Source organism: Gorilla gorilla, chromosome 6 (assembly GCF_029281585.2).
Source record: "Gorilla gorilla gorilla isolate KB3781 chromosome 6, NHGRI_mGorGor1-v2.1_pri, whole genome shotgun sequence".
Lineage (NCBI taxonomy): Eukaryota > Metazoa > Chordata > Mammalia > Primates > Hominidae > Gorilla > Gorilla gorilla.
Genome location: NC_073230.2, coordinates 83,241,208 through 83,263,258, shown reverse-complemented (window position 1 = coordinate 83,263,258; position 22,051 = coordinate 83,241,208).

The window sequence follows — 22,051 nt, the reverse complement described above, 5'->3', positions numbered from 1 at the left end:
CTTAACCATTACTTTTTATTATGTATTTATTGGTTCGTTGTTGAGACAGGGTCTCGCTCTGTCGCCCAGGCTGGACTGCGGTGGAACAGTGGTAGCTCACGGCAGCCTTGACCTCTTGGGCTCATGCCATCCTCCCGCCTTAGCCTCTGGAGTAGCTAGGACTATAGGCGGGCAGTACCTCGCCTAATTTGCATTTTTTTTTTTTTTTTTTTTGAGATGGAGAATCAGGTTGGAGTGCAGTGGCGCAATCTCATCTCACTGCAACCTCCACCTCCTGGGTTCAAGCAATTCTCCTGCCTCTGTCTCCCGAGTAACTGGGGTGACAGACGTGCACCACCACACCCAGCTAATTTTTGTATTTTTAGTAGAGACAGCGTTTCACCATGTTGCCCAGGCTGGTCTTGAACTGAGATCCACCCGCCTTGGCCTCCCGAAGTGCTGGGATTACAGGCATGAGCCACCGTGCCTGGCTCTAATTTGCTTTGTAAAACATTTATTTGTAGAGACAGAGTCTCGCTATGTTGCCCAGGTTTGTCTCGATCTACTGGCTTTTAAGTAGTCCTCCTGCCTCTGCCTCCTGAAGCGCTGGGATTACAAGCATGAGCCACTGTGCCCTGCCAACTTTTATATTTGAGTATCTTCTCCTTCATAGCAGTGTTAAGATGGACAGAGCATTATCAATTCATGAGTTAATAGTGTTGAACTCACTTACTCATTTTTCTGTGCCTTTTTCTTCCCAAGTAATAAAACACTTTGCTGCCTGATAGACCTAGATTGAACCTAGGCTCAGTTAACGTCTTAACTGGCTGAGTGACCTCGAGGACGTTGCTTAACCACTTTAACATGCCCGTTTTCTCATCTATATAATAATGTCACCTACCTCTTCAGTGTTGTAAAGATTCAAATTAGTAAATACGTAAAATTCCTGGCACACAATATATATTGGGGACCTACCAAGGTGTCTGGCACCATTATGGGTGCTTTACCTGTAGATAATAATTTCCAAACCTGTTTAACAGCTGTGGAACCACCCAGAGAGAAAGAGACTTGCCCAAGGTCACCTAGTTTTGACCTTAGCACATGGCTCAGAAAATAACCAATGGTTTCTTCTCCTTGCGCAGTTTAAACTTGGACCCCTGCTCCATGCTCCTGCCCCCATTACTCTATTACTCTTATTTACTTTCTTTTTTTTTTTTTTTTTTTTGGTAGAGATGGGTCTTGCCATGTTGCCCAGGCGGGTCTTTTTTTTTTTTTTTTGAGACAGAGTCTGGCTGTGTCACCCAGGCTGGAGTGCAGTGGCGCAATCTCGGCTCACTGCAAGCTCCGCCTCCCAGGTTCATGCCATTCTCCTGCTTCAGCCTCCCGAGTAGCTGGGACTATAGGCGCCCGCCACTACGCCCAACTGTCAATTTTTTGTATTTTTAGTAGAGACGGGGTTTCACCATGTTAGCCAGGATGGTCTTGATCTCCTGACCTCGTGATCCGCCACCTTGGCCTCCCAAAGTGCTGGGATTACAGGCGTGAGCCACCGCGCCCGGCCCCCCAGGCAGGTCTTGAACTCCTGACTTCAAGTTATTCTCCCTCCTTGGCCTCCCGAAGTAGTGGTATTACAGGATTACAGGTGGGAACCACGCACCCGGCCACTCCATTACTCATTTTTTTTTTTTTTTTGAGACAGGGTCTCACTCTGTTGCCCAGGCTGGACTGTAGTGGCACGATCTCAGCTCACTGCAGCCTCCGCCTCCAGCATTCAAGCCAGTCTCCTGCCTCAGCCACCTGAGTAAGTGGCATTACAGGTGTGCGCCACCACGCCTGGCTAATTTTTGTATTTTTGGTGGAGATGGGGTTTCCATGTGTTTCCCAGTCTGGTCTTGAACTCCTGGCCTCAGGTGATCCACCCACCACAGCCTCCCAAAGTGCTGGGATTACAGGCGTGAGCCACCGTGCCTGGCCACTCCATTACTCTTTTTTTACTTTTTTTTTTTTTTTTGAGATGGAGTCTCTGTCACCCAGGCTGGAGTGCAGTGACACCATCTCGGCTCATTGCAACCTCCGCCTCCCAGATTCAAGCAATGATCCTGCCTCAGCCTCCTGTGTAGCTGGGACCACAGGCACCGGCCACCATGCACGGCTGATTTTGTATTTCTGGGAGAGATGGGGTTTCACCATGTTGGTCAGGCTGATCTCGAATTCCCAACCTCAGGTGATCCACCCGCCTTGGCCTCCCAAAGTGTTGGGATGATAGGCCTGAGCCACCACACCCGGCTACTCCATTACTCTTAAAATGCATCAAATTGCATTTGACCAAAGGGAAACATTAAGGGCTGGGCGCAGTGGCTCACGCCTATAATCCCAGCACTTTGGGAGGCTGAGGCGCGCAGACAAATTAGCCAGGCGTGGTGGCGCATGCCTGTAATCCCAGCTACCTGGGAGGCTGAGGCAGGAGAATCACTTGAACCTGTGAGGTGGAGGTTGCGGTGAGCCAAGATTGCACCATTGCACTCCAGCCTGAGCAACAAGAGCAAATTCTGTCTCAAAAAAAAAAAAAAAAAAAAAAAAGGGAAACGTTAATATTTATTCCTGAATGGCCTTACCTTTTTTTTACTTCCAAAGTGTCCCAGTCCAAAATCACTTCAGGGTGAGATCTTGAAGGACAGGAGCCATGTTAAGGGGGTTATGTCCCACAGGGCCTTACATATGGGAGAAGGGGTGCAATTTGTCATTAATAAAGTAAAAAGCGGGGCATGGTGGCTCACACCTGTAATTCCAACATTTTGGGAAGCCGAGGCGGGAGTGTCGCTTGACCCCAGCAGATGGAGACCAGCCGGGGCAACATAGTAAAACCCCATCTCTACAAAAAATAAAAATTAGCCAGGTGTGGTTGCACATGCCTGTGGACCCAGCTACTTGGGAGCCTGAGATGGTAGGATTGCTTGAGCCAGGGTGTTGAGGCTGTAGTGAGCCATGATCACACCACTGCACTCCAGCTTGGGCCACAGATTGAGATCCTATCAAAAAACATGATAAAGTTTTTTTTTTTTTTTTTTTAAGGGAGGGCTGTGTGTGGTGGCTCATGCCTGTAATCCCAGCACTTTGGGAGGCTGAGGCTGGTGGATCACTTGAGGCCAGGAGTTCAAGACCAGTCTGGGCAACATGGCAAAACCCCTTCTCTGGTAAAAATACAAAACTTAGCTGGGCTTGGTGGCATACAACTGTAGTCCCAGCTACTCAGAAGGCTGAGGCAGGAGAATCGCTTGATTCCGGGAGACGGAGGTGGCAGTGAGCCGAGGTCACACCACTGCACTCCAGCCTGGGTGACAGAGCAAGAATCTGTCTAAAAAATTAAAAAATAGACTTTCTAGGAAGGCTGGGGCTTTCTCAGCACTGGGACCAACCACAGGTCATCCCCTCCTTCCTGGCTTAATACCCCTTTCTCCCCAGCCAGCAGCTGGGGCCAGTCTTTGGGGCCACACTCCTAGACCCTCCAACCTATAGGGACTTCCCCCTTTTGGTCTCCAGCACATAGCCCACCTCCACCTGGGATGCAGAGGATTGAGTCCAACCCCAGAAAGTTCTATATACATTGTGACTGCTTCCATGGCAAAGTTAAATGTCAGCCTTTCCTGAGGTTATCCTCATGAACTTTGGTCCTATTAATAATTTGTTCCCTGGCCGGGCGCCGTGGCTCACACCTGTAATCCCAGCACTTTGGGAGGCTGATGCAGGCAGATCACATGAGGTCAGGAGTTCAAGACCAGTATGGCCAACATGGTGAAACCTCGTCTCCACTAAAAATACAAAAATTAGCCCGATGTGGTGGCAGGCGCCTGTAATCCCAGCTACTCAGGAGGCTGAGGCAGGAGAATCGCTTGAACCCGGGAGGTGGGGGTTGCAGTGAGCCAAGATCACGCCTTTGCACTCCAGCCTGGGCAACAGAGCGAGACTCCATCTCAAAAATAAATAAATAAATAAATAATAATAATTTGTTCCCTAAGCCCTTCCCCAGAGTGGATATTCCAGGCTTCACCAGTTCTCTTGAGCCCTGGGGTGGCTCTCAAAGGCCCAACTCAGATAACACTTTCTCCCAGAGGCCTTTATTGCAGCAGTGAAGCCTGTGGGCTTGCATTTCAAACTGCCTGTCTTCAAATCCCAGCCAAGCCATTTACTGCTACTGTGTGACCTCCAGCAAGGTGCTTAATCCCTCTGTTCTTTGTCTATAAAACAGGAGTAATAATTGTGATACCAATTATCACTATTCATGCTGTTTTAATGTGCTGAAATGATGTTTTATTGGTATAATATGGCTATTATCTAAAAAAATCTGAAATTAGCCTGGCACGGTGGTGGCTCATGCCTGTAATCCTAGCACTTTGGGAGGTGGAGGCGGGCAGATCACAAGGTCAGGAGTTCGAGACCAGCCTGGCCAACATGGTGAAACCTCGTCTCTACTAAAAATACAAAAATTAGCCGGGTGTGGTGACATGTGCCTGTAATCCCAGCTACTTGGGAGGCTGAGGCAAGAGAATCACTTGAACCCAGGAGGCAGAGGTTGAGTGAGCCAAGATCGCGCCACTGCACTCCAGCCTGGGCAACAGAACAAGATTCCATCTCAAAAAAAAATCTATCTATCTATCTATCTATCTATCTATCTATCTATCTATCTATCTAATCTATCTGAAATTGGGCATGTTGGCTCACTGCTGTAATCCCAATACTTTGGGAGGCCAAGGTGGGAGGATCACTTGAATCCAAGAGTTTGAGACTAGCCTGGGCAACATAGTGAGACCTCGTCTCTACAAAAAAAAATTAGCCAGGCGTGATGGCACATACCTGTAGTCCCAGCTACTTGGAGGCTGAGGTGGAAGGATAGCTGGAACTCTGGAGATGGAGGTTGCAGTGAGATGGCGCCACTGCACTCCAGCCTGGGTGACAGAATGAGACCCTGTCTCAAATAAATAGATAAAAATAAAGAGGTTTATTCTGAGCCAAATATGAGGGACCAAGGCCCATAACACAATCCCAGGAGGTTCTGAGAACATGTACCCAAAGTGAGTTGGTTATAGCTTGATTTTATACATTTTACAGGGACATAAGTTATAGGGAAACATCAATCAATACATGTAATGTATACATTGGTTCTGTCTGGAAAGGTGGGACAACTTGAAGGAAGGTTTTTGGGGGAGGCTTCCAGGTCATACAGGGATTCGGAGATTTTCTATTTTCTTTTTTCTTTTTTGAGACAGGGTCTCACTCTGTTGCCCAGGCTGGAGTGCAGTGGTGCGATCTCAGCTCACTGCAACCTCCACCTCCCAGGTTCAAGCAATTCTCCTGCCTCAGCCTCCCAAGTCACTGGGATTACACGTGCCCACCACACCCAGCTAATGTTTTCATTTCGTGGAGGCAGGATCCTGCTATGTTGCCTGGGCTGGTGTCGAACTCCTGGCCTTAAGCAATTTTCCTTCCTCAGCTTTCCAAAGCTCTGGAATTACAGGTGTGAGCCACCACACCTGGCCTCATGTGCTTAATTTTTTTAAGATCACACCTTCTAAAAGAAATACCTGTCATTTTTACTTATTAATTTAAATTTTTGCTAAATTATTATTATTTTTTTTTTAAAGAAAGGGTCTTGCTCTGTCACTTAGGCTGAGTGCAGTGGGCGTGATCATGGCTCACTGCAGCCTTGATTTATCAGGCTTAAGCAATCCTCCCACCTCAGCCTCCTAAGTAGCCGGGACCACAAGCACGCAACATGCCAGGCTAATTTTTTGATTTTTCGTAGAGGTGAAGTTTCACCCTGTTGCCTAGGCTGGTCTCAAACTCCTGACCTCAAGTGATCTTCCTGCCTCAGCCTCACAACATGCTGGGATTACAGGCATGAGCCACTGTGCCCAGCCTGTCTATATTTAGAACCATCATGATGAAAATACAGAACAACCCCGCCTGTACTGAAAATACAAAAATTAGCCAGGCGTGGTGGCACACACCTATAGTCCCAGCTTCTTGATAGGCTGAGGTACAAGAATCGCTTGAACCTGGGAGGTGAAGGTTGCAGTGAGCTGGGATTGTGCCATTGCACTCCAGCCTGTGTGACGGAGTGAGACCCTGTCTCAAAAAAAAAAAAAAAAAAATTGCAGAACAAAGACAAAAAGAAAAATGTTTAGAGCTACCAGAGTGAACACAAATGCTGTTTACCTGACTGTAAGACTGACGATGACAGAAGCAGTAACAGAAGACAATAGAATAACATCATACAAATTCCGTGGGGAAATAATGCTGAACCACAGACTCTATACCCAGCTTAATCATCCTTCAATAATGAAAATAAATGTATTCATAGAAACCTGAGATTATTTATCTGTCACAAATCCTTTCTAAAAGAATTGTAGGCCAGGCTCAGTGGCTCACGTCTGTAATCCCAGCACTTTGGGAGGCCGAGGTGGAAGGATCACTTGAGGCCAGGAGTTGGAGGCAGCAGTGAGTCCAGTTCTTTCTTTCTCCTGATAGAATCCTATTAGACCTATATCACATTTTTTTTTTTTTTTTTTTGAGATGGAGTCTCGCCTGTCGCCTAGGCTGGAGTGCAGTGGTGCAATCTCGGCTCACCACAACCTCCGCCTCCCGGGTTCAAGCAATTCTCCTGCCTCAGCCTCCTGAATAGCTGGGATTAGAGGCACACACTACTACGCCTGGCTAATTTTTGTATTTTTAGTAGAGACGGGGTTTCCCTATGTTGGTCAGGCTGGTCTTGAACTCCTGACCTCAGGTGATCCGCCCGCCTTGGCCTCCCAAAGTGCCGGGATACAGGCTTGAGCCGCCGCGCCGGGCCTATTTTTACTTTTTAAAAATAATTTTGATGTGCTTTGGCTGGGTCCCCACCCAAATCTCAAATCTCATCTTAAATTGTAGCTCCCATAATCCCCACGTGTCATGGGAGGGACCCAGCTGAATCATGGAGGCAGGTTTTTCCCATGCCGTTCTCATGACAGTGAATAAGTCTCAATCTGCTGGTTTTATAAAGGGGTGTTCCCCTGCACACACTCTCCTGCCTGCCGCCATGGAAGATGTGCCTTTGCTCCTCCTTTGCCTTCCGCCATGATTGTGAGGCCTTCCCAGCCATGCGGAACTGAGAGTCCCATTAAATGTCTTTTCGTTGATAAATTACCCAGTCTCAGGTATTTCTTCATAGCAGTGTGGAAGTGGACTAATACAAATTTCAACTTTTATTTTAGATTCAGGGGGTGCACATGCAGGCTTGTTACATGAGTATATTGCATGATGCTGAGGCATGAGGTACAAATGATGTGGTACGTGGTTACCTAGGTAGTGAGCATACCTGCCTACGATTTTTTTTTTTTTTTAGACGGCAGAGTCTGACCCTGTTGCCCAGGCTGCAATGTAGTGGCTGGAATGTGGTGGCGCAATCTTGTCTCACTGCAACCTCCCCTTCCCGAGTTCAAGTGATCCTCCTGCCTCAGCCTACTGAGTAGCTGGGATTACAGGCTCCTGCCGCCATGCCCAGCTAATTTTTGTATTTTTAGTAGACATGGGGTTTCACCATGTTGACCAAACTGGTTTCGAACTCCTGACCTCAGGTGCTCTGCCTGCCTCGGCCTCCCAAAGAGCTGGGATTACAGGTGAGAACCGTCACACCCGGCCCTGCCTACGATTCTTAGGCAGGAATAAACCCATTAACCAGCATCTCAATCAAGACACAGAACATTACCTGGACCCCTGGAAGCCTCCCTGTGTTCCTTCCCACCTACGGTACTGAGCATACCAGCCTACAGTTCTTTTGTTTGTTTTGTTTTGTTTTTTGAGACGGAGTCTTGCTCTGTCACCCAGGCTGGAGTGCAGTGGCGCAATTTCGGCTCACCGCAACCTCCACCTCCTGGGTTCAAGCGATTCTCCTGCCTCAACCTCCCTGTTGCGGTAAATTGAGGAATGGAGAGACCAATACAGAGTACAGGAGAATTGTTGTTTATTTTAGGTACGCACTGGCTCTGTGGACTGACATCCAAAAAACTGAGCATTAAACAAAGACCGAGCGGGGTTTTTATAAGCAGCCTTACAGAGGCAAAACAAAAGTAGTTAATCATACAGTGACAGGTCATGTAATCTATAGCATAACATAACTTGTGACCCTGCGTAGCTAGTGACCTTGTAGCTGCGTTGAAAGAAAAACAAGAACTCGCTAAATACAGACATTTGTAAAACATAATTATGCTTAAGAAGCCTGGGAAAGGAGTAACAGTAAAAGAATCTTTCTCTTTTTTTCCTTCAACCTTGCTCTGGAAGGGGGCGCTGTCTGGAGCCCATTCCTTTGGCCTTGGCTATTCGGACAGCGTTATAACTGTCCTTGAAGTGAGCTTGGCTAGGCACAGGAAAACTTGTTCCTTTTTTTTTTTTTCTATTTAACCCTTGCCTTGCCACATTCTGGGCCTTAGCTTTTACTTTTCTTGGAGTGAATAAATGCAGTACTTATTATTATTTTTAAATTTCTGCCTCATCCCAAGTAGCTGGGATTAGAGGTGTGCACCACCATGCCTGGCTAATTTTTGTAGTTTTAGTAGAGACGGGGTTTCACAATGTTGGTCAAGCTGGTCTCAAACTCCTGACCTCATGATCCGCCCACCTCAGCCTCCCAAGGTGCTGGGATTAAAGGCGTGAGCCACTGTGCCCGGCCTACAGTTCTTTTAGAAAGAATGCACGAGAGATAAGTGAGCAATAGTTTTTCGACTCCTTCCCCGCTCCCTCATGTTTTTTAAAAATGGTTTTATTTATTATTTATGCTTTTATTTTTCGAGATTGAGTCTCATTCTGTCACCCAGGCTAGAGTGCCGTGACATGATCTTGACTCACTGCAACCTCTGTCTCTGGGGCTCAAGCGATCCTCCCACCTCAGCCTCCTGAGTAGCTGGGACCACAGGCACGTACCACCATGCCCGGTTAATTTTCTGTATTTTTGGTACAGACAGGGTTTCACCATGTTGCCCAGACTGGTCTCAAACTCCTGAGCTCAAGCGACCTGCCAGCCTCGGTCTCCCAGGGTGCTGGGATTGCAGGCGTGAGCCACTGTGCCCGGCCTTCATCACCATTTTTATTATTTTTATTTCATTTATTTATTTATTTTTTTTTGAGATGGAGTTTCACTCTTGTTGCCCAGGCCATAGTGCAATGGTGCAATCTTGGCTCACTGCAACCTCTGCCTCCCAGGTTGAAGCAATTCTCCTGCCTCAGCCTCCCAAGTAGCTGGGATTACAGGCATGTGCCACCACACCCCACTAATTTTCTGTATTTAGTAGAGATGTTTTCCCATATTGGTCAGGCTGGCCTCGAACTCCTGACCTCAGGTGGCCCACCCACCTTGGCCTCCCAAAGTGGTGGGATTACAGGTGTGAGCCACTGTGCCTGGCCCGTTTTTATTTTTAAAAGTTGTATTTAGTTTTTCTACAAAACTACCTTCCCCTGCTACCCACAATGTCTTATTCTTTTAGCGTTCTCATTCTTACTATTTTTATTTTAATTGGTTGTTAGGTTACTTCCTTGGGTTACAACATACATCCAGAAAAGTGTACACATCACACAAACTTCCTAAGTGTTAAAAAACAGAATAAATCCATGTAACCAGCATCTCCACTAGGACACAGAACATTATCAGGACTCCCAGAAGGCTCTCTTATGCTCCTTCCCGCCAAGGTAAACACTGTTATAAATTATTATTATTTTGAGAAATAGGGTCTTGCTCTGTTGCTCAGGCTCGAGTGCAATGGCACAATCATAGCTCACTGTCGCCTCGAACTCCTTGGCTCAAGTGATCTCCTGCCTCAGCCTCCTGAGTAGCTGGAACCACAGGTGCACACCACCACACTGAACTAATTTTTAAATTTATTGTGGAAACAAGGTTTCCATACATTGCCCAGGCTGGTCTTGAACTCTTGGGCTTAAGCAGTGTTCCTGGCTTGGCCTGCCAAAGTGCTGGTGATACAGGAGTTAAAAAGGAATTATTTAGGCAGACAGGGAGAGTAAGAAAGTCCTTGGTAAGGTTTCCCTTTTAATAAAAAGCAGTGCCAAAATCATTTCTTGTCCTTTTTAATTTTTTTTGAGATGGGAGTTTTGCCCAGGCTGGAGTGCAGTGGTGCAATCTTGGCTCACTCCAACCTCCACCTCCCAGGTTCAAGCGATTCTCCTGCCTCAGCCTCCCGAGTAGCTGGGATTACAGGCATGAGCCACCATGCCCGGCTGATTTTTGTATTTTCAGTAGAGATGGAGTTTCACTATGTTGGGCAGGCTGGTCTCGAACTCCTGACCTCAGGTGATCCACCTGCCTCGGCCTCCCAAAGTGCTGGGATTACAGGTGTGAGCCAGTGCGCCTGGCCAAAATAATTTCTTTTCTAACAAACAGCAGCCTGTAAAATCGAGCTGCAGACACAGATAAGCAAGCTGGAAGCTTGCACAAGTGAATGCCTGCAGCTGTGCCAAAAGGAAAAGGCTTACGGGCATGTTGAACATGGCGGCTCCATCTTCCCTTTTCTTTGTCAACATGTGTGTAGTAAGGAACAGGCAAGATGGCACCGGCCGGGTAGAGATTCCATCTGCATAATAAAAGATTAGGGGCCAGGCACAGTGGCTCACACCTGTAATCCCAGTACTTTGGGAGGCCGAGACGGGCAGATCACGAGGTCAGGAGATCGAGACCATCCTGGCTAACACGGTGAAACCCCATCTCTACTAAAACTACAAAAAATTAGCCAGACGTGGTGGCGGGCGCCTGTAGTCCCAGCTACTCAGGAGGCTGAGGCAGGAGAATGGCGTGAACCCGGGAGGCGGAGCTTGCAGTGAGCGGAGATCATGCTACTGCACTCCAACCTGGGCAACAGAGCAAGACTCTGTCTCTAAATAAATAAATAAATAAATAAAATTAAAGATTAGAGTGGGGTGGCCAGCTTCTTTACATGCTTTGTAAATGGCACACCTGGTCCAATCAACCTTTGGCTCCTATGCAAATCAGACACAGCCTCCTCAAGTCAGTCTATAAAACCCTTGCACTTGGCCACAGATCAGAAAACCCACTCCAGTGCCCCTCTGTCTCTGCAGGAGAAAGAGCTATTCTCTTTTCTCTTCGTTTCACCTATTAGACCTCTGCTGTTAAACTCACTTCTTGTGTATCCTTGACTCTCTTGGTGTGAGACAATGAACTCAGGTATTTACCACAGACAACAATGCCACTTCACTGAGATTACAGGTGTGAGCCACCTTGCCTGGCCTTATAAAATCATTTTTAATAGCTCTATTTTGTCCCGTTTTTCAGGTGGTTATCATACATTCTGGACACTTTGGGCCTCTCCTTCTTCTGTTTCTCATTCTTGTGTTTGCTGAGTTTCAATCTTGGTGGATTGTGCCACAAAATGTTTGACATTTCTCACTGTGAGCTCATCAAAGTGGATGGATGGTTCTTGATTTTCTTTTCCTTCAATAGAATCCATTGCTGGCCAGGCGCAGTGGCTCATGCCTGTAATCCCAGCACTTTGGGAGGCTGAGGTGGGTGGAGATCGAGACCAGCCTGGCCAATATGGTGAAACCCCATCTCTACTAAAAATACAAAAATGAGCCAGGCGTGGTGGCACGCATCTGTAGTCCCAGCTACTCGGGAGGCCAAGGCAGAAGAATCGCTTGAACCCAGGAGGCAGAGGTTGCAGTGAGCTGAGATCGTGCCACTGCACTCCAGTCTTGGCAACAGAGTGAGACTCTGTCTCAAAAAAAAAAAAAAAATAGAATCCATTGCAGCCTCGATGTTGAGAACACGACTTCAGAGCTTTTCCATGCTTTGCCTGGAATCATCAGATTGTGGTACTGGAAAGGGGTCCCTATCCAGACCCCGAGAGAGGGTTCTTGGATCTCACGCAAGAAAGAATTTGGGGCAAGTCCATACAGTAAAGTGAAAGCAAATTTATTAAGAAATTAAAGGGGCCCGGCATGGTGCCTCACACCTGTAATCCTAGCGCTTTGGGAGGCCAAGGCAGGCAGATCACTTGAGGTCAGGAGTTCCAGACCAGCCTGGTCAACATGGCGAAACCCTATCTCTACTAAAACTACAAAAATTAGCTGGTGTGGTGGTGCACACCTGTAATCCCAGCTACTCAAGAGGTGAAGATTGCAGTGAGCCAAGATCGCGCCACTGCACTCCAGCCTGGGTGACAGAGTGAGACTCTGTCTCAAAAAACAATAATAATAATAATAACAATAAAAAAAAGAAACTAAAGGAATAAAGAATGGCTACTCCACAGGCAGAGCAGCCCCGAGGGTTGGTGGTTGGCTTTTTTGTTGTTGATGTTGTTGTTGAGACAGAGTCTTGCTCTATCACCCAGGCTGGAGTGCAGCGGCATGATCGCGGTTCAGTGCAACCTCTGCCACTCAGGTTCAAGTGATTCTCCTGCCTCAGCTTCCTGAGTAGCTGGGACTACATGTGTGTGCCACCATGCCCAGGTAAATTTTTGTATTTTTAGGAGAGACAGGGTTTCACCATGTTAGCCAGGATGGTCTCGATTTTCTGACCTTGTGATCCACCCACCTCGGCCTCTCAAAGTGCTGGGATTACAGGCGTGAGCCACTGTGCCAGGCCTGGTTGGCTATTTTTATGGTTCTTTTTTTTTTTTTTTTGAGATGAAGTCTCACTCTGCCACCCAGGCTGGAGTACAATGACACATTCTCAGCTCACTGCAACCTCTGCCTACCGGGTTCAAGCAATTCTCCTGTCTCAGCCCCCCGAGAAGCTGGGTCTACAGGCATGCAACCACCACGCCTGGCTAATTTTTGTATTTTTAGTAGATACGCGGTTTTACCATGTTCGTCAGGCTGGTCTCACACTCCTGACCTCAAGTGATCTACCCACCTTGGCCTCCCAAAATGCTGGAATTACAGGCGTGAGCCACTGTGCCTGGACGGTTATTTCTTGATTATATGCTAAACAAGGGGTGGATTATTCATGAGTTTTCCAGGAATGGGGTAGGCAATTCCTGGAACTGACGGTTCCTCCCCTTTTTAGACCATATAGGGTGACTTCTGGATGTTGCCATGGCATCCGTAAACTGTCATGGTGCTGGTGGGTGTGTCATTTAGCATGCCAGTGCATTATAATTAGTGTATAATGAGCAGTGAGGATGACCAGAGGTCACTTTTGTCACCATTTTGGTTTTGGTGGGTTTTGGCTGGTTTCTTTACTGCAACCTGTCTTATCAGCAAGGTCTTTGTGTATCTTGTGCTGACCTCCTATCTCCTCCTGTGACTAAGAATGCCTTAACCTCCTGGGAATGCAGCCCAGTAGGTCTCAGCCTCATTTTACCCAGCCCCTATTCAAGATGGAGCTGCTCTTGTTTGAACGCCTCTGACAACTGGGCTCAATATTTCTGTCAGTGGTTGACTAGGGAGTTCCTGGACCACTCCTGTCCAGTCAACAGATATCTGAAACCATGTGATGCAAGGTTGGGAGTGTCAACCTAAAAGGAATAAATGAGGACAAACTTATATAAGGAGAGAGTTTATTTGGGGCAAGCTTGAGGGTTACAGCTTGGGAGCATAGATTCCAGTTGTCCTGAATGTACACTCTGATAAGCAGCAGTTACAAATAGGTTGTTTTTTGTTTACTTTTCTTTTCTTTATTTTTTTGAGACAGTGTCTCGCTCTTGTCGCCCAGGCTGGAGTGCAATGGCACAATCTCGGCTCACTGCAACCTCCATCTCCCAGGTTCAAGCGATTCTCCTGCCTCAGCCTCCCGAGTAGCTAGGATTGCAGGCTCCAGCCACCACACCCAGCTAATTTTTGTATTTTTAGTAGAGACAGGGTTTCACCACATTGGTCAGGCTGGTCTTGAACTCCTGACCTCAGGTTATCTGACTGCCTTGGCCTCCCAAAGTGCTGGGATTACAGGCGTGAGCCACTGCACCCGGCCGTTTTCTTTTTTCGAGACGGAATCTCACTCTGTCACCCCGACTGGAGTGCAGTGGTGCCATCTTGGCTCACTGCAACCTCTGCCCCCTAGGTTCAAGTGATTCTCGTGCCTCAGTCTCCTGAGTAGCTGAGATTACAGGTGCCTGCCACCACAGCCGGCTAATTTTTGTATTTTTAATAGAGACGGGGTTTCACCATGTTGGCCAGCCTGGTCTTGAACTCTTGGCTTCAGGTGATCCACCTGCCTTGGGCTCCCAAAGTCCTGGGATTACAGGCATGAGCCACCTTGCTTGGCCACAGATAGGTTTTTCTGAGTCAGGGTCTTGCTCTGTTGCCCAGGCTGGAGTGCAGTGGTGCCATCATAGTTCACTGCAGCCTCCAACTCCTGGGCTCAAGCGATCCTCCTATCTCAGTCTCCTGAGTAGCTCAGACTATAAGCATGTGCTACCACACCCAGCTAATTTTTTAATTTGTTGTAGAGATAGGGTCTCGCTGTGTTGCCCAGGCTGGTCTCAAACTCCTGGCATCAAGCAATCCCCCTTCTGCCTCAGCTTCCCAAAGTGCTGGGATTACAGGCCTGAACCATGGAATCCAACACAAGGAGGTTTTTAATGGAAAAGAAGAGGCAGTTTCCTAAATTAGTTACCAGGAATTTATATGACAATAACCTGAGCTATTGATTGGCTACACATTGTTATTTGTATCACTTGGCTACACATTGTTATTTGTATCACTGATTGTGAGAATTTAAAGATAATGGAGCTGTAATCGCAGCACTTTGGGAGGCTGAGACAGGTGGATCACCCGAGGTCAGGAGTTTGAGACCAGCCTGGCCAACATAGTGAAACCCCTTCTCTACTAAAAATACAAAAAATTAGCTGGGCGTCATGTTGGGTGCCTGTAATCTCAGCTACTAGGAGGGAGTCTGAGGCAGGAGAATCACTTGAATCTGGGAGGCGGCGGTTGCCGTGAGCCAAGATTGGGCCATTACACTCCAGCCTGGGCAACAAGAGCGAAACTCTGTCTCAAATGAACAAACAAACAAACAAACAAAGATAATGGATGAGACAGCAACTTGGGAACAAAATGACTTTAAACAATTGCCCCAGGCCCAGCACGGTGGCTCACGCCTGTAATGCCAGCACTTTGGGAGGCCGAGGTGGGCAGATCACTTGAGCCCAGGAATTTGAGACCAGCCTGAGCAACATGGTGAAACCCCATCTCTACAAAACATACAAAAATTAGCCAGGCGTGGTGGTGCATAGTTGTAGTTCCAGCTACTTGGGAGGCTGAGGTGGGACGATCCCTTGAGCCCGAGAGGCAGGGATTGCAGTGAGCTGAGATTGTTCCACTGTACTCCAGCCTGGGTGACAGAGTGAGACCCTGTCTCAAAAAAATAAAAATAGCTGGGCATGGTGGCTCACCCTTCTAATCCCAGCACTTTGGGAGGCCGAGGCGGGCGGATCACCTGAGGTAGGTAGTTTGACCAGCCTGACCAACATGGTGAAACCCCGTCTCTACTAAAAATACAAAAGAAGTTAGCCAGGCATGATGGTGTATCCCTGTAATTCCAGCTAGTTGGGAGGCTGGAGGCAGGAGAATCGGTTGAACCCAGGAGGCGGAGGTTGCAGTGAGCCGAAATCGCACGGTTGCACTCCAGCCTGGGCAACAAGAGCCAAACTCTGTCTCAAAAATAAATAAATAAATAAATATATATATATATAAAAAATCGCCCCCTGGGCATGGATTAGGGAGGGAGTGTGGAGGAGAGGGTTGGTGCGGGTATGGGGGTCATGCCTGAATTCCCATTCATGTGTCTTTCTGGACCTGCTTACATCACAGGCCCTAGATTGCTCCAAGCTATTCTCCTTTTCTTAGGAGTTTTGAATTCTCACGCGGAAACGGACAACTTCTCTGTGTAGATGGGTACATGTTCTGAAGCTGATCCTATAGCTGTAATAGATCTGTTGTCTGATGCTCACAGCAAGTCAATAAGCCCAGATGCCAGGTTGCAAGAGATGTTTCAGGCCTGGTGCAGTGTCTCACGCCTGTAATCCCAGCACTTTGGGAGGCTGAGGCAGGCGGATCACCTGAGGTCAGGAGTTCAAGACCAGCCTGGCCAACATGATGAAACCCTGTCTCTACTAAAAATACAAAAATTAGCAGAGTGTGGTGGCACAGGCCTATAGTCCAAGCTACTCAAGAGGCTGAGGCACAAGAATCACTTGAATCCGGGAGGCGGAGGCTGCAGTAAGCCAAGATCATGCCACTGCTCTCCAGCTTGGGTGACAGAGCGAGGCTCAGTCTCAAATAAATAAATAAATAAATAAATAAATAAGAACGAGAAGAGGTGTTTCATCATAGAATCACCAAACAAGGAGATGGGAAGAAACCTCAAATCTGCCTCCGCAGGAGTTTGGGACTGGGGCTTTTCTGGGTCTTGGAGTGGGCTGAAGTGTGGAGGCCATTGATCGGTTGAAGAGTGCAGGGTAAAGTCATGGGACAAGGAGAGGTGCAGCTGTGTTTTGTTGTTGCTGTTGTTTTGAGACAGAGTCTTGGTCTTTCGCCCAGGCTGGAGTGCAGTGACGCGATCTCGGTTCACTGCAACCTCCGCCTCCCTGGTTTAAGTGATTCTCCTGCCTCAGCCTCCCAAGTAGCTGGGACTACAGGCTAATTTTTATATTTTTAGTAGAGACTGGGTTTCACCATGTTGGCCAGGCTGGTCTCAATCTCTTGACTTCATGATCTGCCCGCCTCGGCCTCCCAAAGTGCTGAGATTACAGGCATGAGCCACCACGCCCAGCCTCTGTTGGTTTTTTTGAGACAGGGTCTCAGTCAGTTACCCAGGCTGAAGTGCAGTGGCGCGATCTTAGCAATCTTAGCTCACTGCAGCCTCAATCTCCTGGGCTCAAGTGATCTTCCTACCTCAGCCTTCCAAGTAGCTGGAACTACAGGCATGTGTCGCCACGCTAATTTTTCTTTTCTTTTCTTTTCTTTTTTTTTTTTTTGAGACCGAATCTCACTCTGTCACCCAGGCTGGAGTACAGTAGTGTGATCACGGCTCACTAAAACCTCTGCCTCCCAGGCTCAAGCGATCCTCCCACCTCAGCCTCCCAAGTAGCTGTGACTACAGGTTTGCACCACCACATCCAGCTGATTTTTTTGTTTGTTTGTTTGGTAGAGACAGGGTCTTGGCTGTGTTGCAGAGACTGGTCTCGAACTTCTGGGCTCACGCAATTCTCCCACCTCTGCCTCCCAGGTGGTGTGATTATAGGTGTGAGCCACTGCCCCCAGCCCAGGAAGAAGCTGTGTTCTATGCTGATACCGTTTCTGTGTGGGGATCCTCAAACTGGTTGGTATTAGCTATTTCACAGGAATTTGGGGCCTGAAAAACATCTTAAGCAATCTTTACAGTAAGTCTTATGATCCTAGTGTCAGAGATCCTGTCTGTAGGAACAATGGGATGCAATGGTCAGGAACTAGTGCTACGTGACATTTAGCAACAAGGAAGTAGGCCAAAGTGCAGCCTGAAGGATGCTAATTATAACAATATTTCTGTCCGGAACCGGGCGTGCAGTTCTTGTCAACCCTGTGGGGACGGTTTCAGCCCTTTTGGTGAAGGTGTGGCTCCTGAAGGATGAAGTGATCTCAGTTCTAACTCTGTACCTTGGGTGGGCCTCGGCTTGTCTCCCGTACCCCACATGGGATTTAAAACAAGCCTTGGCAAGGTGTAGTGGCTCACACCTGTCATCCAAACACTTTCGCAGGCCGAGGCGGGTGGATCACCTGAGATCAGGAGTTCAAGACCAGCCTGGCCAACATGATAAAACCCCGTCTCTACTAAAAATACAAAAACTAGCTGGGCGTGGCTGCGCATCCCTCTAATCCCAATTACTCAGGAGGCCAAGGCACGAGAATCACTTGAACCCGGGAGGCGGAGGTTGCTGTGAGCTGACATCACGCTATGGCACTCCAGCCTGGGGGACAGAGCGAGACTCTGTCTCAAAAAATAAATTAATTAATAAATAAAAAATAAAACACAAGCCCTGGCCAGGTGCGGTGGCTCACACCTGTAATCCAAACACTTTGGGAGGCAGAGGCAGGAGGATTGCTTGAGACTATGAGTTTAAAACCAGCCCCAGGCAACATGGCAAGACCCCCATCTCTCCAAAAACTTTAAAACATTATCCAGTTGTGCTAGTGCACACCTGTTGTCCCAGCTAATCAGGATGCAGAGGCAGGAGGATCACTTGAGCCCAAGAGCTCGAGGCTGCAGTGAGCTATGGTTGTGCCACTGCCTTCCAGCCTGGGTGACAGAGCAAGACCCTGTCTTACAATAATAATAATAAATAAATAACCAAAACATAAGCCCCGATTGCTCACCCCATCCTCACTCCAGGGCAGAAGCAATGAGAGCTCACCAGTTGTTCTTTGCATGGATCAGTCTTTTCTCGTTTCTGCCTTTGGAGATTTCCTTTTCTTTCTTGGAAATGCAGCTGTGAATTTGAAATAAATTTTTCTTTTTCTTTTTTTTTTTGATATGGAATTTCGCTCTGTCACCCAGGCTGGAGTGCAGTGGCGCAATCTCGGCTCACTGCAAGCTCCGCCTCCTGGGTTCACGCCATTCTGCCTCAGCCTCCCGAGTAGCCGGAGGCTACCCGCCACCATGCCTGGCTCATTTTTGTGTACTTAGTAGAGACGGGGTTTCACCATGTTAGCCAGGATGGCCTCAATCTCCTGACCTCATGATCCGCCTCCCTCGGCCTCCAAAAGTGCTGGGATTACAGGCGTGAGCCACTGCGCCCGGCCGAAATAAATTTTTCTTACATTTTATTGACCATTTTAAGGATTTTGTGATGGGAAAGTGTTCAGATTATTTGTTTGTTTGTTTGTTTATTTTTTGAGACAGACTCTTGCTCTGTTGCCCAGGCTGGAATGCAGTGGCACAATCTCGGCTCACTGCAACCTCCGCCTCCCAGGTTCAAGCTATTCTCCTGCCTCAGCCTCCTGAGCAGCTGGGATTACAGGTGTGTGCCACCACACCCAGCTAATTTTTGTATGTTTAGTAGAAACAGGGTTTTACCATGTTGGCCAGGCTGGTCTCGAACTCCTGACCTCAGGTGATCCGCCCTCGTCGACCTCCCAAAGTGCTGGGATTACAGGCGTGAGCCACCACACCTGGCCCAGATTATTTTGCATGCAAAATCAGAAATACACAGGGAGCTATTCGCTGAGCTATCGAGCACTGGGAAATGTAGCCAATGTGACTGAGGAACTGACTTTTCAATTATATTTCATTTGAATTACTTTTCATTTAAGATTAAGTAGCCACATGTGGCTAGAGGCTTTCATACTGGACAGGGCAGCCATAGAAAGGAAGGAGGAACTCATCACTGCCCAACTAGCTGGGACGGCTCAGGTCATAGCCTAATCCCAGGGCGTGGAAACTGCATTCTAACCCTGCCCTTGTCCAGGTCTCCCAGGTCCTTGGTGGAGGTCAAGATAGAAGGAAGTGGTTGGCCTGGATTCCATACCTTGAATTTGGACCTAGGAAGTGGCTGATGAATGGATTAGCCAGCCTGGAGGTCAGCCAGGCCGGAGAGGAAGCCTCAGGGCTTTGGAATAGGCCCTGCCCGTTTCCAGTTTGGGGGTGGGGCACAAAGTTGAGTAGGATCAGAACTTTTTTTCTTTTTTTTGAGACGGAGTTTCACTCTTGTTCAGGCTAGAGTGCAGTAGCGCGATCTCAGCTCACTACAACCTCCGCCTCCCGGGTTCAAGTGATTCTCCTGCCTCAGCCTCCCGAATAGCTGGGATTACAGGCATGTGCCACAATGCCTGGCTAATTTTGTATTTTTAGTAGAGAGAGGGTTTCTCCATGTTGGCCAGGCTGGTCTCAAACTCCTGACCTCAGGTGATCCGCCCACCTTGGCCTCCCAAAGTGCTGGGATTACAGGCGTGAGCCATTGGGCTTGGCCTGTTGTTTTTATTTTATTTTTTTGAGATGGAGTCTGGCTCTGTTGCCCAGGCTGGAGTGCAGTGGTGCAATCTCGCCTCACTGCAACCTCTGGCTCCCAGGTTCAAGCAATTCTCCTGCCTCAGTCTCTCCGAGTAGCTGGGATTACAGGCGTGTGCCACCACACCAGGCTACTTTTTGTATTTTTAGTAGAGATGTTGGCCAGGCTGGTCTTGAACTCCTGGCCTCATGTGATCCACCCTCCTTGGCTTCCCAAAATGCTGGGATTACAGGTGTGAGCCACTGCGCCCAGCCTTTATTTTTAAAAGTAAGTTTACAGCTGGGTGCGGTGGCTCACGCCTGTAATCCCAGCACTTTAGGAGGCCAAGGTGGGCAGATCACGAGGTCAGGAGTTTGAGACTAGCCTGGCCAACTTGGTGAAACCGCGCCTCTACTAAAAATACAAAAATTAGCTGGGTGTGGTGGCACACGTCTGTAGTCCCAGCTGTTCAGGAGTCTGAGGCAGGAGAATCGCTTGAACCCGGGAGGTGGAGGTTGCACTGAGCCGAGATCGCGCCATTGCGCTCCAGCCTGGGCAATAGAGCAAGACTCTATCTCAAAAAAAAAAAAAAAAAAGTAAGTTTACTTGCACAATATGCAAGATTCAAAAACTATCCATGAGGCCAGGCACGGTTGCTCACAGCTATAATTCCAGCACTTTGGGAGGCTGAGGCCGGGGGATCACTTGAGGTCAGGAGTTCGAGACCAGCCTGGCCAACATGGTGAAACCCCATCTCCATTAAAAATACAAAAATTAGATGGGTGTGGCGGGCGCCTGTAATCCCAGCTACTCAGGAGGCTGAGGCAGGAGAATCGCTGGCACCCAGGAGGCGGAGGTTGCAGTGAGCCGAGATCGCACCATTGCACTCCAGCCTGGGCAACAGAGTGAGTCTTTGTCTCTAAAAAAAAAAAACAAAAACCTTCCAGGGGTATATGGTATAAAGTTTGTCTCCCGCATATTCTGGGCAACAGGCCATCCAATTTTCCTTCCCAGTGACAACTATTGTCCCTCAACAAGTTCTTAAGGGCCATATGGATTTCCTTTTGACCTGCCAAACAGATCGGGAGTGCCTGTGGGGCAGGGTTGATCTTGTCCGTTCCCCGCAGGCTCTCTGCGGACACTAAGGAAGGGTGTGATGCTTGGGCAGATTGCAGCCATGTGAGGACAGGGGCTGGTGAGAGGGAATATGAGAGCTGTAAGGAGGGCTCCAGCCTCACACTTGACTTTGTGAACCCCTCCCTGGCTGAAGAAAGGACAACAGCACTACCGACAAGCTATCAACCACCAGCTTCTTGGAGGGTTCAAGGGTGGGAATGGGAATTTGTTCCTGGCCAGTGCCTTCTCCATAAAATCAGTCATTGCTGTTTTTGTATTAAATTTTTTTTTCTTTTTTTCTTTTTCTTTTTTTTTTTTTTTGAGACAGAGTCTCACTCTGTTGCCCAGGCTGGAATGCAGTGGCGTGATCTTGGCTCACTGCAACCTCCACCTCCTGGGTTCAAGCAAGTCTCCTGCCTCAGCCTCCCGAATGGCTGGGACTATAGGCGCCCACCACCACGCCTGGCTAATTTTTGTATTTTTAGTAGAGACGGGTTTCGCCATGTTGACCAGGCTGGTCTTGAACTTCATACCTCAGGTGATCTGCCCACCTCAGCCTCCCAACGTGCTGGGATTATAGGCGTGAGCCACCGTGCCCGGCCTTATTTAAATCAAGCCCCTGCCTTCTCTGTTAGAGAATATCGTGACTGTGATCAAGTGTCAAGTACTTGAGCCCCTTCTCCTTTTTTCTCTTTCCTTGTTGATGGCATCAGCTCTCTGCTGGAGAATATCTTTTAGCGTTAAACACAAACAAAGAAACTAAGAACAACAACAACATCAAAAAGTGCAAGGCTGCAGTAAGCCCTGATCACACCGCTGCACTCCAGCCTAGGTGACAGAGTGAGACTCCGTCTCAAAAAAAAAAAAAAAAAAATTCTTTTTATTTTCTGAGGCAGGGTCTCGCTCTGTCGCCCAGGCTGGAGTGCAGTGGTGCGAGCCTGGCTCTGCCCATGGGGATGGTGGTGAGCTCCTCCATTTATTTATTTATCTGGAGTCTG